General features: G+C 42.1%; 1 protein-coding gene across 4 annotated transcripts in view; it reads left to right on the top strand.

Annotated features, from left to right (window-relative positions):
- MGAT4C (MGAT4 family member C) overlaps window positions 1-19,496 on the top strand; it is a 309,266-nt gene that overhangs the window by 206,853 nt on the left and 82,917 nt on the right. The window contains exon 2 of one of the 4 annotated variants that reach the window (XM_083400978.1): window positions 18,692-18,752. The exons of the other annotated variants lie outside the window; for them this stretch is intronic. The gene's annotated coding sequence lies outside the window, so the exon portion shown is untranslated. The remainder of the gene's footprint in view (window positions 1-18,691; window positions 18,753-19,496) is intronic. 4 annotated transcript variants of the gene reach the window in all.

The raw sequence follows: 19,496 nt of genomic DNA, 5'->3' as shown, positions 1-19,496 counted from the left end.
CACAAGTGATAAAATACTCTATTTCATGAAAATTTGGGATATGGTTTGTATTTCATGGTAGACGGTTCTACAAATGTGGAGATTATACAGAATAGTGGAGATGCCTTTTGTTATTCACACTAAACTCAATAAATCATTGACAGAAGAGATTTGTGTCCCAAAATACTCATCATTATTCCTTTTCCAAAAAATGCCAAATGTGATTTCTGTAATGGCATATTTACGAATCAAAGGGGAATAACCCATGGTCCCAGAAATAAAAGGGGCAAGACACCAGCCATGGATTAAATAAGCATCACAACTTTGTTAATTGGTTTACCTTAGGGGTGGCTAACTTGTGGCCCTCCAAATACTGTGGGGCTCCAGCTCCCATCAGGCCCCGCCAACATGGCCATAGGTCAAGGACAGGCTTCCTCAACCTCGGCCTTCTAGATGTTTTTTGGCCTACAACTCCCATGATCCCTAGCTAGCAGGACCAGTGGTCAGGGATGCTGGGAATTGTAGTCTCAAAACATCTGGAGGGCCGAGGTTGAGGAAGCCTGGTCAAGGACAATGTGAGCTGCAGTCCAGCATCCTCTAGAGTTGCCACAGCTGAGCCAACTCTAGTTTAAATTTTATGCCATGGGATAACTTTAATTTAATTCTGCATTCCCAACACAAGTGTGGGTATAACCCTGATGTTGAAATGATAGGTGCTACTTTTTTGGCTGCTCCACTCTCACAAGGTTCAGAGTACCCCAGCCTGGCTCTGATTTCAGGAGTGATGAAGAGGCTTTACCCAGTTCCTTCCACATATCTCATGATGGTTTGTGGTCTTGAGAGCCAAGCTACCACCCACTGAGCCTAATAGCTTTGCATGGGTGATTTCAGACAACTCCTATTCCCCCTCCCTTCCAAGCCTAGTAGCCCTCAAAACCACATTTATGGAAGCCCTCATTCATCTTTTAAGCCTTTCTGAACCTTGTGCCCCTCCCACACTAGTTTATGATTTATTTAATTTTTCCCAAGTTCTCATGAGCAATTGCCAGCATTGGAGTGTGAATTGCTCCTACACTTGTCCACCTTACCTCAAGATGTGCGTTTTTTTAACATATTGTGTAGCTGGAAACCTGCATTGCAAAATTCAAAGAAGTGTGAATTCAAGTGATGGTTGTGTTTTGGTTTCTTGTATTGTTTCAGAAAGTGCAAATTAGGTAGGTTTGTCTTCAAATGTGAACTGAATCAAATTTCTCCTCTGTTCCTACCCCATGCAGATAGAACACAGTGCAGAATCACATGTAAGCGAAAAACTGACACATACGTGGATGAGTTTTTCATACTCTCCCTACTTTGTCTTTTCTGAAGTAATTTTTCTTGCTTCACAACTTGAGCATTCTGGAAAGAACCATATGATTGCTGGAGACTTTTGTCCGTGCTGAGAGGCAGGTTGGTTTTTTAGTGAGTCAGGCTAGCGCCTCAGCTGTGGCACGCTTATCCATTTGCCACCGCTGATTGTTTTGACCCTGAAAAAATACACCTGCTAACGCTGAAGGGAGGAGATGACCTGTTCATAATCCAGTGGCTCTGTCTTTGCTCCATTTCACACATAAATTAAGAGAAGAGCCAAAGGAAATGTGTCTGAAGCAGGCAAGCATCTGATAAAGGTCAAACCTTCAGAAACATCTTTTACAACAGATCTGGTGCAAGCAATTACTGTGTACCTTTTTATTTCACATACGTGGGTGATGGATAGCTTGACTTTCTCTCCTAGTCCAATCCATCTCCTCTAAGAAAGTACAATTGGGTGATGACAGCACAATGCGAATAACAAAGAAAGAGTGACCCCATCTCTTCAGCTGCACAGCTAGTCTTATTAGTAAAATTTCAGCAGAGTTGAGTCCCCTGTTTTGATGACATGATCTCGAGGTTCCTTATTGTGGACAATATGTCCTCTCAACATCCTATCTGAGGCTTCTTTAACATTTGTCTTTTCTCCATATGTTGTTCACTGCAGAGTGTTAGGAATTAATGAATGGAGACCTACAACAAAATGTAGCCATCACTCTAGTTTTTATCCACCCACCCAAAGAAAAACACAAATTATATGTGGTGAAGTATGAAGAGAAGTTCAGCCCTCAGGCGTGTGTGTAGTGCATCTGAGGAAGAGCTCTAACTGTGGATCATCTGTTCTGCATGCTAAAGGTTTCAGGTTCAACCACTTGCATGCCCAGGTAAGGCCGGAAAAGATATCCTAACTGAAACCCTGGAGACATGCTGCCAGAGAGTATAGACAATATTGGACTAGGTGGAGCATTAGTCTGAAGGTATAACACCACTTCCTATGTTCCTTTGTACATTGGATAAGGAATGCACTTGGAAAGTTCTTCCTTGAATGTTCTCTTGCAGCCATTATCTCTGCCCAGTATATCATTAAAATCAAGCCCTCCGCAGACAAAGCACACTATCACAGTGATGGAACATTACCCTGTGTAGGTAGCAGATGAGTAACCTGCAGACATGCAGCTTTTTCTGTAATTAGATTTTAAACGACTAATGATATATAACTAATACTACAGCAGTCTCCCTCATTATAGTGTACTTTGTTGAAATTTCAAAGACATAAATGCATATTAATTTTGGAATAATGTTTGTTCATTGCAGGGCAACATGATGAAAGAAAACATCAGGTTAATTGTTTTGTCTTGCCAGTTCAATATGCAGGTCACGAATGTCCCCAGTGTGAGCCACTAGTACATGTTTTCTTGACAATGGCTTTGCTAATCTCTGGTGATGCACATGAACTATCAAGGGACAATCCTTCCCAATGTGCCTTATAGCAGTACCAATAATATTAATAATAATACAGTAATATTTTTTCTTAGCAAAAAAGGCATAAATTAGTGCTTTGGTATGCCAAAGTGAATGAAGGCAGAAAAGCACCTTTAAAACATTTTTTTTAAAAAAATTCATGACCTGACATGCAGATTTTACATTCAACTCCTGCAGATCCAAATCACCTTTCTCTTTATGCTGGTTGTTGAGGGTAAAAAATATTTTTATAATAATTATGGCATGCAACTAACTGCTGGGTCCGATAAAATCTTTTCTGGACAGCATGGGCATGTGAAATGATTTATGATTTATTTTATGCATCTTCTATAATGCATGCTCAGACTTTAAACAGGGAAGTATGAGAAATAAACTTTTAGGAGAGATGTGGTGCAATTCTGTGCATGTTTACTCTGAAGTAAGCCTCATTGAGTTCAATGGGATATACTCTCCACTGCTTCTGTAAGATCCCATGGAGCATAATGAGACTTCTCAGCAGGCATGAACAGGATTGTGCTGTGAGATACACAGTGCTTTGTTTTAGATGCCACACTTGAAAACATTAGGATAGATCTGGAGATACTGACATGCATAATCCTGTGAGAAGTTATTTGATGTAACTATCTAGGCTGGAAGAACAGAGAGACTATCACTGTGACCGTTTCCATGAGGTCAACACCTGTGTGCATGTGGAATGTTATGGGCAGATCCTTTGGTGTTCTAGCAACAAAATTATTCCTGCTAGAAGAAAGCAATGCAGCAATATTGTTTTTATTTTGCACATGGGGGATTTGCATGTTTAGAATACCTATTCCATGGGCATGATATCCCAAGTGAAAAAGGACTGTGGAGAAAACTGTGTGTGTGTGTGTGTGTGTGAATATTATATATATAGCGGTGACTCATGCCCCCCTCCTCTTTGTGGTGGCAATACCAGGTTTCCCCATTAAAGGGGTTGTTTTGAGGGGAGGCTTTGGCCGTACGCCTAGAGGTTGTCGTTGCATTCCCCTGCGATGGTGGCGTAACAGGGGCGGGCTCTCTCTGCTTGAACATATGTTCTCCAGAGCCAGCCCACCCACCCCCACTGGATAACCCTGATGTTCCCCAGATCCCTGGCGGGAGACTGGGAGGGATAAACACTCAGTGCCTGAGCCAAGGTCTATTCCCATCTGAAACATAATAAAGTTGTGGCCAATTTTAATCCCATAGCACGTTGTCTTGAGTCTTTATTCTGCACGGGGGCCGCCCAGGGTTTGGGGGACTCCGCCTGTCCAAGCAAATACATTACTTCTGGTAAATGAGCCACGATAACCGCCAGAGGGCCATGAAAATGTCTCTACTGGGCATTTTAGACTTGTCTACCCATGTACTATCTGAAACCAAAGGGGCACATTGCTTGCCAGATCTGAAAACATTTTTTCCAGCTCTCCTACCCCACTACTCTAGAAATCCCAGTACGAAAGACTAGAAGCTGCTACTATACAAACCATATGAAGTAGCCTTTGGCCATCAAGCCAGCTCGCAGCTCCCCTGTCAATCAAGAACTCAGGCAAAATGTTTCTCTAAGCTTTGCTACCTGAGATTCTTTAGCTGGACATGTCAAAGATTGAAACTGGGACCATGTGCAAGAAAAGTTTATGTGCTACCACTGGGAGATGAGTCTGGCCTGCATGAGAAATTAATGGGTAGAGCTTTGAGGTTTTCAATCTTCTCTAGGTTCCAGCGGAATTGAATATTCATTTAATGATAACAGATCTCCCCTTAAGGTTGTTCATTCTGCGAAACCAACCTTTGGACTAATAAGGATCATCACCTCTTTCTCTTTCATCTGCAAAATGCATGTGGATAATGAATTTAGAATAGAAATATTGGCTACATGAATTGTTAGGTTTTACTGCACCTGTGGCTGAAGTTCTAAGGAGCCTTTCACTGGCTAGAAAATTGTAATAAAATTTCTGGAGCATAAAAACAAAGTGAAACTTCTAAGCTGGAACATCACCCCCACCCCCCACCCTGACTTTTAAGTTATTTGTCTAGGAAAAACTGCGCTGAAAGCCCCCACCCCTGCAAATAAAAAGCTGGTGTTTTATTGCAGATATATTCTGTTACAAGTTCTTGGTGCACTAGTAGTGCATTTGTGGTGGATTTATCCTGCTTTAGTTTGTTCTGTGATGCTTCCACAATTCTACCCATGATTGTTGTCCAGAGGGGCTAAAGTGCAACAAAAGAGGGCCAAAAATAAACCAGAATGTTTGTAATATAAAAAGTTATGGGTAAACTCATGAGAAAGTTAGGGGATTTGCACTGATTGGAAATGGACTTGGGATAGCTCAGTGGATGGAGCATGAGATTCTTAATTTCAGGGTTGTGTGTTCGAGTCCCACATTGGGCAAATGATCCTTGCATTGCAGGGAGCTGGATGAGGGGACCCTTATAGTCCCTTGCAACTCTACAAAGCCATTTCCCATTCCCAGGGAGGTGTCATTTTGGGCTGGGAGCAAGCCCTCCCCACCTGCGCAGGGCAGGATCGCCCCTGTGCCATTGAAGAAGAAGAAGAGGAGAAGGAGGAGGAATTTGGATTTGATATCCCGCTTTATCACTACCCTAAGGAGTCTCAAAGCGGCTAACATTCTCCTTTCCCTTCCTCCCCCACAACAAACACTCTGTGAGGTGAGTGGGGCTGAGAGACTTCAAAGAAGTGTGACCGGCCCAAGGTCACCCAGCAGCTGCATGTGGAGGAGCGGGGATGTGAACCCGGTTCACCAGATTACTAGTCCACTGCTCTTAACAACTACACCACACTGAATGGTCCTCAGCCACATCACCCTTAAGCCGTCCAATTTGGATGGTCTGGGGGCATGGTGAGGGCTATTTAAACTGCCCATGGCTGAGGACTCGCCCCTGTTTTTCTCCCTGCTTGGCCAGTTCTCCTGTCCCTCCCTTAGGTTAGGCTCTTTTATTTCTTGACCTTGCTATGGACCTTGGTTGGTTGCCTTGGTTGTCCAAGGGGCCTGGTAGGAATTTTTCCACTTGGCAAATTGGCACTGGCCATTTGGTTTTTCGCCTACCTTGTAGCAAATTGTCACAACTTTGTAAGGTTTGGCTGTTAAGCACTGGAGTATTAGGTTGAAGGTGAGGGGAGGTAGTGGCCATCACCTACCCCCTCCTAATTCAAGGGTATTCCGTTAAAGGAATCCTGGGGCATGGTCTCCGTCCGAAGCCCCAGATGGGGGGCTAGGGCCATGGCACGCCCCCTAGTGATAACCCTGGGGGAGTTCCTAGTCGATGTGCATCAGCAGGGCTCCCCCTACTGGTGGTTAACCCTTCCAAGACTCCTGCAGACGGGCAGGAGTCAGATATAGTTGTGTGGTTTCCAATGCCTAAGCCAATACCACTCACATTCTGTAACCAATAAAGTTGTGGCCTTTTTTTGCCCATTAACCTAAAATACTGTTTAATGTGTCTTTATTCCACTTCCTGGGAGGGTTTGGGACCTTGCCCCACATTTCTATGATTCTATGAAGCAGTGTGACCTCCCCTAAACCTCTGCAGGCACAATCAGCACTGAAAGTGGGATTACATGTCACTGCCCCAATAGCCTCATGAGCACAAATAACCATGAATGAAAAGGATGTAGTGTCTGTAAGTGTGTGTCCATTTCCTGAAACAGATGTTACACTGCTTTATGTGCAGGGGTGTACTCTGTTTAGCGCCCAAAATCTTCTGATATAGTTGTATTATTAAGAGGGTTCATATCACAGCAACAACAGCTTCAGAAAGCATGATAATATGTTGGTGTCAAATGTGCATTAGGGATGAACAAACCAGTCTAAGTCTCTCCCATATCTGTTTTGCTGGTATTCAGACATAGATCTATCCCATTATACTTCTTGCAGACTCTCTGAAAAAGCTGCAAGTAAATTATACACATTTTGTGCACACTCTTTCCCTAGAACACAAACAATTAAATTCATTTCAAAGCTTTTCAATGCGTTTCCCAAAATATGCATTATATGGACTTTTTAAAATGGTTTTTTTTAGAACAGCATTTACAACAAAAACTGCACCACAGAATTCAGATAAATGTGCAATGCCATTGATAGTTGTGTTCTAATTCTCAAGCAAGTCTAGGAAATTGAATTTTTTGGTCTACTGAGAAAAGTCCAGTGAGAAAAGTAGAGTGAATTGTTTCCTTCCCCATCCTTAGTATATATGCTGAGACAAGCAATCAGTTTACAATATTATACCAATATTGTAAGAAGGTATAGGATTGCTCTATGAGGTGCCATAGTTCCAAAGAGAGATTTGCAACAACAACCATAAAATTGGCTGTAATAGACTCAAAGAATTGTAGAATTGGGACGCCAAGGGCCATCTAGTCCAACCTCCTGCAATGCAGGCATCTCAGCTAAAGCATCCATCCCACCTATGCTTAAAAGCCTCAATGGAAGGAGAGTCCACAACCTTCCAAGGGAGACTGTCAAATAGTTCATACTCCCAGAAAGGTCTACCTGATGTTTAGTTGGAATCAACTTTCTTGTAATTTGAAGCCATTGGTTTGAATCCTACCCTCCAGAGTAGAAGAAAACAAGCTTGTTCCCTCTTCCATGTGACAGCCCTTAAGATATTTGAAGGTGGCAATCAAATCTCCTCTCAGTCTCCTCTTTTCCAGGCTAAACATACCCAGCTCCTTCAACCATTCCTCACAAGGCCTGGTTTCCTAACCCTTGATCATCTTTGTTGCCCTCCTTTGCACTTTGTATATAGTGGTATTGAGAACATAAGCAATATCAAACTTCTCAAAGTGCTGTCTATGGGTTTTGGGTTTTTTTATTCCCACCCCTTCTGTACTAAAGGATAAAAATCTGTTACATGAAATGCCATTGCAGCACAGTGTGATAGTATACCACTTGTATTTACTGTGTCACATCTAATTTAATTGGATTTGACAGAAGGGTAGAAGATGTTTATTATAGCCTGCTTTCACATTTTGAGTTTGAATTTCTGCATTAATGGATTCGTCGGAAGCAGCCTCTTTCGCTCCACATGGAGGGATTGATCAGGCCTTCTCTATGGATTCCTCCTGATGGTGACCTTAGCCAGGAAAAGCAGCCTTAGCAGCATGGTGACAGCAAAGGGCTCAGTTCCATTGCTGGTCAGACATATAGGAGAGCATGTTGCTGTAGCCTGATTGATCTGTCAATTTAGATCAGTAATGCTAGATACTAGAACGGCAAGGCTATCAGGAAATCTCTAGTAAATTAGAAAGATAACCTCCAGCCACCAATTTATCTTGGTATCTAGCACAAATAGCTAGTGCTAGTTCAGCTATTATCAAGGGTGGGGAAGAGATGGTACACAGTCCCCAGAGTCATCTCTGTCTAGGCAGAGTCACTTTTCAGTAATACATAAATTGAACGCCTTTTTATTTTCTGAAAGACAAAGTTTATAGACCTCTTCGAAGGCAAGAGCAGGCATTTCTTCCCCAGCAGTCAGGCAAGCTTCACCAGCACTAAAGGAACATACCTTTTATTGACTCACAGCAATCTGAAATTTATTTTCATCATGAAGTCTTGGGCATTCAGGAATATTGAAGGAGCAGCACAGTTGTCTCCCAATACTTCTATAGTTAAATGCAGTTGACTTCTAAATGAAGATTACCAACTCCCTCCTCCCCTGCTATGTCTCTTCCCATTCGTTGAGCAAATTGAATTGTATTTGGGTTTCTTTCTCTTAACGACAATGGAGGATGATGTTCTCCAGATCTTGCAAGGGTTTATTGACAGAAACTTGGGATGGGAAGTAACAGGTCCAGAGGGTGGATGTGGTCCACCAGTCCTCTCTGTCAAGCCTGCAAGACTATCCCCAGGCCACCTGCCTCCCCTGGATTGATTCACACCCTTGGAGAAATATGTGTGTGTGTGAGAGAGAGAGAAGTGTGTGCTCAGAATTTTGCATGGATAGAATGCAGCCTACTGCACAAGTATAAGACACTCTAATTGCCATGTCCACTTTTCCCCTCCAGCCCCACCCACATTCATGCAGCCCCTGGAAGGTTACCCACAAAGGAATGTGGTCCTTAGACAAACTGTCATGATCCCTGAATCTAGCATCAATGCAGACACAGAGCTGGAGGTCGCAGGGACACCAGATAAAGAGCAAGATCAAGTTCAGGACTCTGAGCCAGCTGCTGGAGATCAGGAGAGCACTGTGCCTGAGGCTCTTAGACAGGAACCACAGGAAGAATCTCCTGGACGACCAGAACCTGTGGGGTCAGATCTTCGCAAGTTCCTGGCCTGGAGCTTGTGCATTGCCCTTTGTCCATGGGGAGCACTTACTGCGGTATTGGAAGCTCAGCAAGGGTGTACTCAGGTTGTTGGCTGTTATGTACTGAGTTGAATAGGATCCAAAATGCAGCAGTCAGATTGGTCCTAGAACAATGCAGCAATCTGATTGGTCTGCAGGAGCCACCCAATCCAGCTCCAGGTGGAAGTGAATCCACAACCTGATTGGCCTACAGGAGAATCCCGGAATCAGCCAATCACGTGCAGCCCATTCCATTGTGTAAATAATGTATATAACACAGATATTTGGGGGAACCTCCATTCCTCCTCACCACTATGAGCTGAATAAAGAGCATGAAATCCACTCTATATTTCATTGACCCAACAAGGATCCAGGTGAGACTTACAGGCTTATAGCTCACTGCCAGCTCCTCTTCTTCCTGTTTTTCTGCTACAATGATCTTACCCCTTCTCCCATGCACAGTCTTCATTTTGATGAACCTTCTGAGGATAAAGCCTTCTTTCAGTCAAAAGGGTCTCCTTCACAGGCTCTGGGTTTCCCACCAGGTCCACTGCCACCTTTACCCTTGAGGTCCAGGGGACAAAAGGAAAGATCAGTTGTCAAGGGTTAGTGGGTGCCCGAGGGCAGGTATGCTTGAGATGAGGCATGTCAGGCTGATCTTCCAGCTTCTCAGAAGTGGAATTAAATGATATCTTGAAGGGGGGGTGTTGAACTTAAACTGGAACTCATCCCTTTAAAAAATGAACTCCCCTGCCACAGAGATGTCTCATTAAGCATGTGATTTGCCATTGTGTGCTTGGTTTTTATTCCCTAATAGCTGGAGGAGTATTCCACATTGGGATCAGGGCATCATGGCAGAGGGGAGGAGGAGGGACTTAAGAGTCCCAATTTGGCCTGAGCCTCCCTTTCTGCAGCCACTTTGTCTCCTTGGGGTGCGGTTGTCATCGGTGAAATTAGCCATTCTGGAGGAACTGGTTCAAGATGAGGCAGAGGGTTAAATTCCTCCCCAGTCCAAACCACAGACCAAATTTAAGTTTGTCCTTTTAGCTCTGGAACACAGATAAAGTTCTTTATAATGTCTACTCTAGCACACTGTTAAATATCAGTAGGACACCTCTAACAGTTGATGACAGGTTACTAGATTTTATATTTCACTCCTTGTTACTTTTCTAGCAAAATGTTGTGCTTTTAGATTTGGATTCATGTAGGATTTGATACTATGAATTTTACCATACTCGGGATTTCACAGTGTTTTAGGTGTGTTATCCTCCCACATCACTCTCCACTGCTAACTTTCTCAGCTGGGTTCCAGTATCACATTGCTTTGGGGTGGGGGGAATAAAAGGTATAAAGTGTGTGATGAAATAGTTTTAGACAATTTGCTCTATCTCCTTGTTTTTGTAGTGCACATTATATAATGTATATATTATACATTGCTAGAGTATGGATTTCTTTAATATAACTATTATGCAATGAATGCAAACATCTGGTTTATGGTCTCCTTTCCAGCAAGGATTTGTAGGACTGGGCAGTTTTTCTATTGCTCTCTTTTGTTCTGTTTGCATTTTGCATGTTACACAAGTGACAGTCAATTTATATCCTTAGTTGCTAAAATTTGGGAGGCTGTATTGCAGCCTGTGCCCTGAGACATCCCCCTCCCTGTTTAGTAGCCTTGGTGTATCCATCCCACATTCTCTGTTTAGAATCCCCATGGCCCACCACACAGAGGCAAATAATGCACTCACACACCATACAAGCAGGGATGAGTGAAATTAGATGGTTTCACTTTGTGGAGTTTGGGCAGGGAGGACAATAGAATCCTGCTGCCCTGCCCAAACTCCAGAGTGGCTTATAGAATATGGAATCTGGTCTCTGTCATTGACTCAGCATCTATGCAGGAGCATTTTCCTGAACACTTGCTGGATGCAAAGGTTCTAGCAGTACACCAGGCATGAGGAACAATTTTCAGTCCAAGGGCTGCATTTTCTAACATGAAAATTGTGAGTGGGGCCAGAGACAAAAAATGGGTGGAGCAATGGATGTGACTGCATAGTAGGTTACGTTTTAGCCAAGCTAAAGTCAGAGATCTATGCAGTTCACAGGACTTGAGAAGGACATGAAACGAGGCAAGTGTAGGGTATGGACTAGAAAGAAGGGGAGTGGATCTGAGGCCATGACAGAGGAGCCCAGAGTGCGTCATTTGACCCCTGAGCCTGAGTTTCCCTACCCCTACATTAGACCTTACATGCTGGTGGCCATGCTGCAATAGAGTGAGAGGACCTTAGGTTACCATCCCTTCACTGTGCACACATTTTCCCTCCTGTAATGCAGAGAGCACTCCATGTCCCAGGATGAGGTCTCTGATCCAACCAGATGGTAAGGTTACTGGTGCAGCCCAGGTGGCTGCAATAGATTTCCCCCTTCCATCTTGAAGGTTAACTGCAAGCAGGTGACAATAGTGAGGTTGTAGGAGTAGGAGAAGCAGTAGGTCAAGGAAGCTCTTGGTGGTTTCCTCACCACCACAGCTATTTCATGGACCTCAGTATATACCCAACTATGCCAATCTCTGTAGCTAGCCCTAACTGGAAATGTGGAGGCTTTTCCATTTCTACTTGGGTATGATGCCTGCCTGTAAAAAAACCTTTTACAATTGCTATCTTGTTAGGCTTCAGAAGCAACACCTTACTAGGAGTAAACAAGATGTGAGTCCACCTTTATTCGGCTTAGTCCTGCCCACACTTAGGCTCCAAATAAAGATTTCTATAAAATAATGATTTCATTCAACTAAATTACGCAGAGCGCATTGAGTGACCTTTTCCAATTTCCAATTACAAACCTGTCCATTTCTAGAGTGTTTTCATTTACTTTTCCTATCCTTAGCTTCTCTTTGTCAGTCAATTAAAAGACCTGTTCCTTTGTTTCAGGCTATAAATTAATGTTTACCAGGTTTCATTCAGACCTTGTGCGTTCTTTTGCTCATGGTAAATTGTACATTCAGACTCAAGTTTTCTTGCCATGCCAAACTTAGATTATATATTTTTAAAAAAGAAAAAAAAATACACCCCCTGCTCCCTCTTTTTGTCTCACTCAAAGCAATGAATCCAAATCAGCAGCTACATCTACAATACTGTCAAGCTGTGTTTGAGCCATGCCACAGATGAATGCTTGCTAGTCTCACTACAAGGTGGACTAATATTTGGAGTTCCCTCAGAATCTGCTGTTAGTCCATCTCATCAAGTGTCATCTATTTCAAGGGGGAACTCTGCAGCAGCAGAACAGCTCCTCCAGCCTTCCAGCATTAGGTTGTCTTCTTTTTTTTATTGTTGGATAGAAGCTATGATTACTGTCTGAGAAAATGTCATCCTTTCTGCTGTGAATCAGCACAGAAATGGTGTGGCACCTGAAAGGTCCTACTTATTAGATGACTGGGAGAACTGAAAGGGAGAAGCTGAGGTTCAGGAGAATCTTTTATCATCTCCAAGAGCAGCACACATGAATACAATGCATAGCCGAAGATCTACATTTCGGAACACAATGAAAATGGGGCAATGGATGACATCCAGCATTAGGCATACACAGAGTAGAGCCGTTGAGTCTGCCCTGAGTGAGATTTAGTTGGAATCACCCACTATCTTGCCCACACATTGTAACTCTGTTTAATGTACCATGTACCTGGGGAGACAAATAAGCAGAACTTCAGATCAAACATAAAATAAGAAAAGATATCTGGAAGTTTCTAGGGTGGTGGCAACCTACCTGAATGTGACTTCAGGATGTGTGCATAAATCATAATGTATGCCATTTTTGCACTGTCCAAAAGAGGGACTATATTTTTCCATTATGATGAAACGCAGCCACATAGGTAATTCAAATATTTATCAGTGGAAAGTCGTGCATGCTTCTCCCTAATTTGGGTGCAGTGATGAAACACAATCAGGAAGTGGTGATTGTTGCATCCTTCAGTGTTTCAAGCCACCCTGAATTTAATGTATAGCAGTAGAACATTTTTGAGAGGGGCAATATTAAATGGATTGCAAATAGCATAGCTTTGCTCAGAGCAATGAGAATACTGCCAAACGTAGGGGGGTGGAGATAAACATTCAGTGTGAAGAAAAATATTGTAAAGTCTATGCTTGTATCTCCAGAACACTTCTGACCTCACTGGGTATCTTGTAGCAACCCATTTGGTGGTGGTGGGGAGATCATTCTTTGTCTAATTTGTTAATTGCTGAATCTGAAATGATCAACTCACATCTCACAATTGTAAAAATGCACCTTCACTTGTGATCAGAAAGGTTTAAATAAATGTTTCGGTGATACAAAGGCTTAAAGGGAAGAATGAAGCTTCAGGCTGTAGGCAAAGGGAGTATGGTGATGAACCCGAATCTACAGACTGGAATTAATTGCCCTTTAAAGAAGTAATAAATGAGAATTGATGAAACAACAGTATGGGAATGAACATAATGGAGCGTTGACATGTTGGTGCATCTGTCTTCCCAATCTAAAGAAGGATGTCTGCATTGATTTAGCAGATCTTCCTTGGTTTACGTAAGTGCAAGTCTGATGTTTAATTCAGAAGGAAGAAGAATGCTAATTTGTGCAAATTTTGTCACTGTGTACTGTTTGCTTGGTTTTTAAAAACACACAGACACACACATCAACAAGAGCCAATTAAGTATTCCCTGGGAGGAAAATAATTACATGTTTTTCTTCATTTAAAAATAAACTGTAGCTTACGCCTGCATTTTGGTATGTACTGTAGTTCTCAAACAAAGGAATTTCAACAAATGAAGCATTTTTTTCTGAGTGTCAGCACTTTGACACTTGCCCTACCTAGTTTGCTTTCCAAATTCACCCCCAGTTCTGCTAATATAATGACTACTTTGCACTTCTACATTCTTTGCCTTACAATGTTTCTTTGAGATCTGGTTCTGGTTGGAGTTCGAGATGGAGAAATGCCTTCTCTGCTAATGATTAATTACATCTTGATTTGCTACCTGCGTTTTCCTGGCTATCTTTCTTCTGATATCAAAGTGAACTGAAATTTCAACCATTTCTCTGGACAAAGCCTAATTATCTATAATCCAATTACCATGCTGCATCCTCACCACCTTCATTGGAAGAGCACTAGACCCAGCCAGAGAACTGTAAGCCCAAGCCTAAAAACAAAATCTATTTTTATGTTTTGCTCTGAATACCAGCTCTGGATGAATAAGAGATGACTCCAGAAGCATTTTAAGCAAATGATAGGTCCCAAAAGGTATAATTTCATCTGCTCTGTGTCCAGCATTTTGAATAGGATTCTTCTTTATTATTACCATAGCAATTGGATTGATTTTATGATTTGAGACTTCACTATTTAATATTCTGTATCAGGAAAAGCAAAGATTTTTGAAGGAACAATTGCACATCTCCAGTCTTGATGTTTTATGCCTTTGTTCTCTCCAATGTAATCCTTTATTGCAAAGCTGCCTTTCCCCCCTGTTCATTTGATCTTATTCTGACACTTTTTTTTTATTTTACGAGTGGGTAACCACTGGACACTTGCTATTACCACAGTTGTGAAGTGTTGACTCTCAGGTTTGAAATGAATGCATTAACTCCTCTTGCAAGCTCATTTCTCTCTCTTTCTCTTTGAATCTTTTGTGGCATCTCTGTGACAAACAGTAACATGCTCTGCTGTTGTGAGGGCAGAGTGAAGCAACACAGTAGGAAGCTTGGAAAAATATTGTGGAATTAATTTTTATTTCTAAAGACCTTTTAACTGGCACTCCGCACCCAGAATCCATAAGCACATATGAATCAGTTTCCGTTCCATGACCCATTACTATGGCCTCAGTTCTGTGTTTTATGGATTATATATATATTTTTAAGTATGAAAGATCATCTTTAAATTGTACACATTTTGTATTTATTTTATTAAGTTATAAATTTCCTTTTACATTCATCTCAATGTGTATGTTTTTTTCTTAAGAAAGTACAGCCATACCTTGGTTGCTGAACGCCTTGGAACTCGTACGTTTCGGCTCCCAATAGATCGAAAACCGGAAGTGAGAGTTCTAGTTTTTGAATGATTTTTGGAAGCTGAATGTCCGGCATGGCTTCTGCGGCTTCTGATTGGTTGCAGGATGCTCCTGCAGCCAATTGGAAGCCAAGTCTTCATTTTTGAACAGTTCTGGAAGTTGAACGGACTCCCAGAAAGCATTCTGTTCAAGAACCAAGGTACGACTGTACAGAAAACAACTAAAGACAGGTTTAAACCAAAGGAAAATACCTTTTCAACCAATTGGAAAAGATTGTTGAATCAAAAACGTTTTCAGTTGTTTCTGGAAAGTACACAGTGTGGACACCTGTTGTATCTTGATGGAGATACTTTTCCATAGAAACAGGGGTGCAACCCTGAAAACCCAGCCCTGAGTTTCTGTGGCTTCTGATATTTTGGAGAGGTGAAACTTACCTGAAAACACAGGTTTCCCTTATATTCCTACTGGGAATATAAGGGATAAAACAGACTCACTGTATCCATTTAACATGCATTCTCCTCCCTTAAATACATGTTCTTGAATTCTTTGCAGTGTATTTCCACCTAAAATGCACATTTTTGAGCTGAACACAAAAACTAAATAGAGCCTGCTGGATTAGGCCAATTACCCATCTCGTCCCCCTTGCTGGCAGATGGCATTATCCCTGCTCCCACAATCCCAACCTTTCTTGGAAATTTACACTCTTCCTCCCCCCATCCCCACTCCATTCTTACCAGGGAGAACTGCTACAGCTATCATTCTGAAATATGGCAGGCTTCGTATGCTTAGAAGGGGCAGCCATGCCTGTAAACTGAATCTAATGCTGGCAGAAAATAAAGATACTTTAAAACAAATTGATTTTAAAGGCGTCCCTGCATGAAAACACCTGTATGTCTCTGCCTACAATTTGGCAGCCTGGATCCACTCTGGATGGGCATGTGTGCCTGTAAATGCCATCTACTTTGAAAAAGGGGAAACAACATTTTTAGATTCCCCATTATAGTGAATGGGGGGAAAACAAAGCTTTGCTTTAAACGTATCTAATTCAGTCCCAAATAATGAACTGAATTGGAAAGACACATACACCTAGTCAAGATACATTCATTATTATGATTTTCCCTGTGCTTTCAGTTCATTAGCAATTTCCTATTTAGACACAGAGTTTCTGCATTGCTTTTGGATCTGATTTGTTTGCAGTTTCATCCCATGCTATAAAAAGAAGTACTGGTGCTTTTTTATTTATTGCAAAGTTTCACATATGCTTGGCCTTTATAGTGGCAGGCCATGGGGAGATAATGTATTCTCTTCTAAGAGCATTTTAAACACATTGGCTCACAATTTATTTTGTCCTCTGACACCAAGACATCGCAACACATCCCATTTTCACTTCTGCTTTTCTTTCCCCAGAAAGCTCTCTCTGTGCTTGAGTGAGCTGCGTAAACTTCATTCCCCCAAATGGCTGGAATTTGCAATCTCTTCACATCATCATGCTGTTAAATGATTTCAATACGCATTCTTACTGGGACATCCAACTTCCTATGCCTGGGTGCAATGGAGAAATACAACCATACATCTAGTTAAATAGAAATCTATGCTTAAGCCTTTGAAACAGATACACATAAATGCTTGAGGACATTACCAACTTTAATTGTACATGTGGTATGTGACAGCCTGCTATTTCGCAGCTCCGAGAGAGACGTTTTTGTACTCTAGACATGACAAAATCCTGCCCGGCTCTATAGCTTATTTTCCACCTCTTGAATATTTGACAATTTATCACTGCTTATTTGTATTCAAGAGATGCCTTTTTTTTTACCACTGAGGCAAAACCAGGATATTAATTGGGATTTTTATTTTTGCCGCATGTAGATGTCTACTCTAAATAAGGGGGGTGGCTGGTGCTTGGAGGAGAATATAGGTCAACATCTTTGGTGAAAACGCTGAGGCCATGAGGGGGAGAGAAATAAAATGAATTTGATGTAGGGAATTAGAAATGGCCAGCCATAGTTTGGCTTTTGGCATTTTGCTACATGTGGATTTCAAACAAAAAAGTGGGCATACATAGCTATTCTAAAAATAAGATAAATACTTTTTAAAAGACAATACTCTAAGGACGATGGGAAAAGTCGATTTAGATCATCTGTACATGAGCTGTGTGAATAAGCAGCACATTCTGACTTGACTGAGCAAATACAGTGGTACCTCGGGTTACATACGCTTCAGGTTACATATGCTTCAGGTTACAGACTCTGCTAACCCAGAAATAGTGCTTCAGGCTAAGAACTTTGCTTCAGGATGAAAACAGAAATCGTGCTCTGGCAGCGCAGCAGCAGCAGAAGGCCCCATTAGCTAAAGTGGTGCTTCAGGTTAAGAACAGTTTCAGGTTAAGTACGGACCTCCGGAACGAATTAAGTACTTAACCCGAGGTACCACTGTATAGAATGCCTCTGGATGCTGCCTCCATGTGGTTCTTCCATGCCGGGAAATGACTATATGTACAAACTTACAATTGACTCTGCCATGTGATTTGTACCTTTGCAAGTAAGGATTATTTGGCAGCAGCCTGGAACTAATCCTCACAAAGCAGTGGCAAGTCTATCGGCAATGAAGGCTGGTCCTTTAGGACCACCTTCAGCCACTTCCACCTACCTGCCTGCATTCTTCATTACAGCCAGTCCTGGGAGTGGCATTGACTATCAGTTTCCTTCTCCTTAGTCTCATTGTTGCCCCTTATAGAACTCAGCAGGGAGGCAGATGGGGACAAAACTAGAATTTAGTTGGCTCTGCTTGTCACTGGCTCTAATTCCACCTACAATTGCATCACATTCACAACATTCATTTAAAGCATAGTGATATCGCTTTTGCTAGTCATGGTTTCACCTAAAGAATTATGGGAGCTGTAGTTTGTAAAGGGTGCTAAGAGTTGTTAAAGGTAAAGGTAAAGGGGCCCCTGACCATTAGGTCCAGTCGTGGCCGACTCTGGGGTTGTGGTGCTCATCTCGCTGTATAGGCTGAGGGAGCCGGGTCATGTGGCCAGCATGACTAAGCCGCTTCTGGTGAACCAGAGCAGCGCACGGAAACGCTGTTTACCTTCCCACTGGAGCGGTACCTATTTATCTACTTGCACTTTGACGTGCTTTCGAACTGCTAGGTTGGCAGGAGCAGGGACCGAGCAATGGGAGCTCACTCCGTCGCGGGGATTCGAACCGCCGACCTTCTGATAGGCAAGTCCTAGGCTCTGTGGCTTAACCCACAGCGCCACCCACGTCACCACAGCGCCACCCGCATCCCTAAGAGTTGTTAAGAGACCCCTATTCCCTTCGCAGAGCTAGTTTCCAGAGTGGTTCAACAATCAATCCCACTTCCCAGGGAGCAGTTTAGGATTTTTGCCTTTTTAATAAAAACCTGCAAGCCTTAGTTTTTCAACTGTCTAAGAATTGCGAGTGTTGAAGTTTGGTGAGTGTGTTAACATGGCTGCTCGCAGTGTGCACAGATGCAAATGGCTGCAGGTGTAACCCAACAGAATTGAGTTAGTCATTCAATTTATTTTACAGGATTGGTTCCAGAATCAATTGCACACTGGCCAATGACCATGTTTCGAAAAAATAAGCGCAGGTAGGTTTCCTCCTGCAAGCTATGCACACCATATGTGAGTGTGGGTCTTGGCATTTCATAGCCTAAAATAGGAAACACTTGCATTTTTGATATTTGATGTCCTGGTTATTATGTATGAACAGATGTTCCATAGCAAGAGTCCATCTAGTCTTCATTCAAATTCTAACCATAGGCTGTGTATACACTATATATTTAAAACATTCCTCAATAATCTTGAGCACTGTAGTTTACTCATCAAAAATCTACAGTTCCCAGCACCCACAACTGTTTCCATGATTCTTTGGAGGGCATGGATGTGCCTTAAATACATGATGTGTATGCAGCCTTACTTTCTTTTGTTAATCCAGTAAAATAATAGCAGATTATGAGTTGTCTTTGTGTGTTTCTGAAAAGATATAACAAGAGTATTATTACTTTATATATACTTCCATATTCATAGCCTAGCATGCTCCTAGCAAATACAAACTATTTAATTAGGTCCCCCCCCCTTTCCTTTAGCAAATATTAAGCTACTTCTTCAGGCATTTGATAATATATGAGGATTTGTCAGTCACTTTAGATCACTCGCATGCAATGAGCAGTCTTTTTTCCTCCAGCAGCTCAGCTTCCTATGGGTGCCTTCAGCAATGCTTAGACATTTCAAATGTGGTGGCAAACTGCATTTCACATTACTGTGAAAAGCTTCTTATGAAATGCATGAAATCAGCAAAATAAACTGGGCTCTGGTGGTTTTCGGTTAACTTA

The sequence above is a fragment of the Podarcis tiliguerta genome (genome assembly GCF_965153285.1).
Source record: "Podarcis tiliguerta genome assembly, chromosome: 10".
Lineage (NCBI taxonomy): Eukaryota > Metazoa > Chordata > Lepidosauria > Squamata > Lacertidae > Podarcis > Podarcis tiliguerta.
Note: the sequence above shows the minus strand (reverse complement) of the source record. Positions and strands in the feature narration are given on the sequence as shown.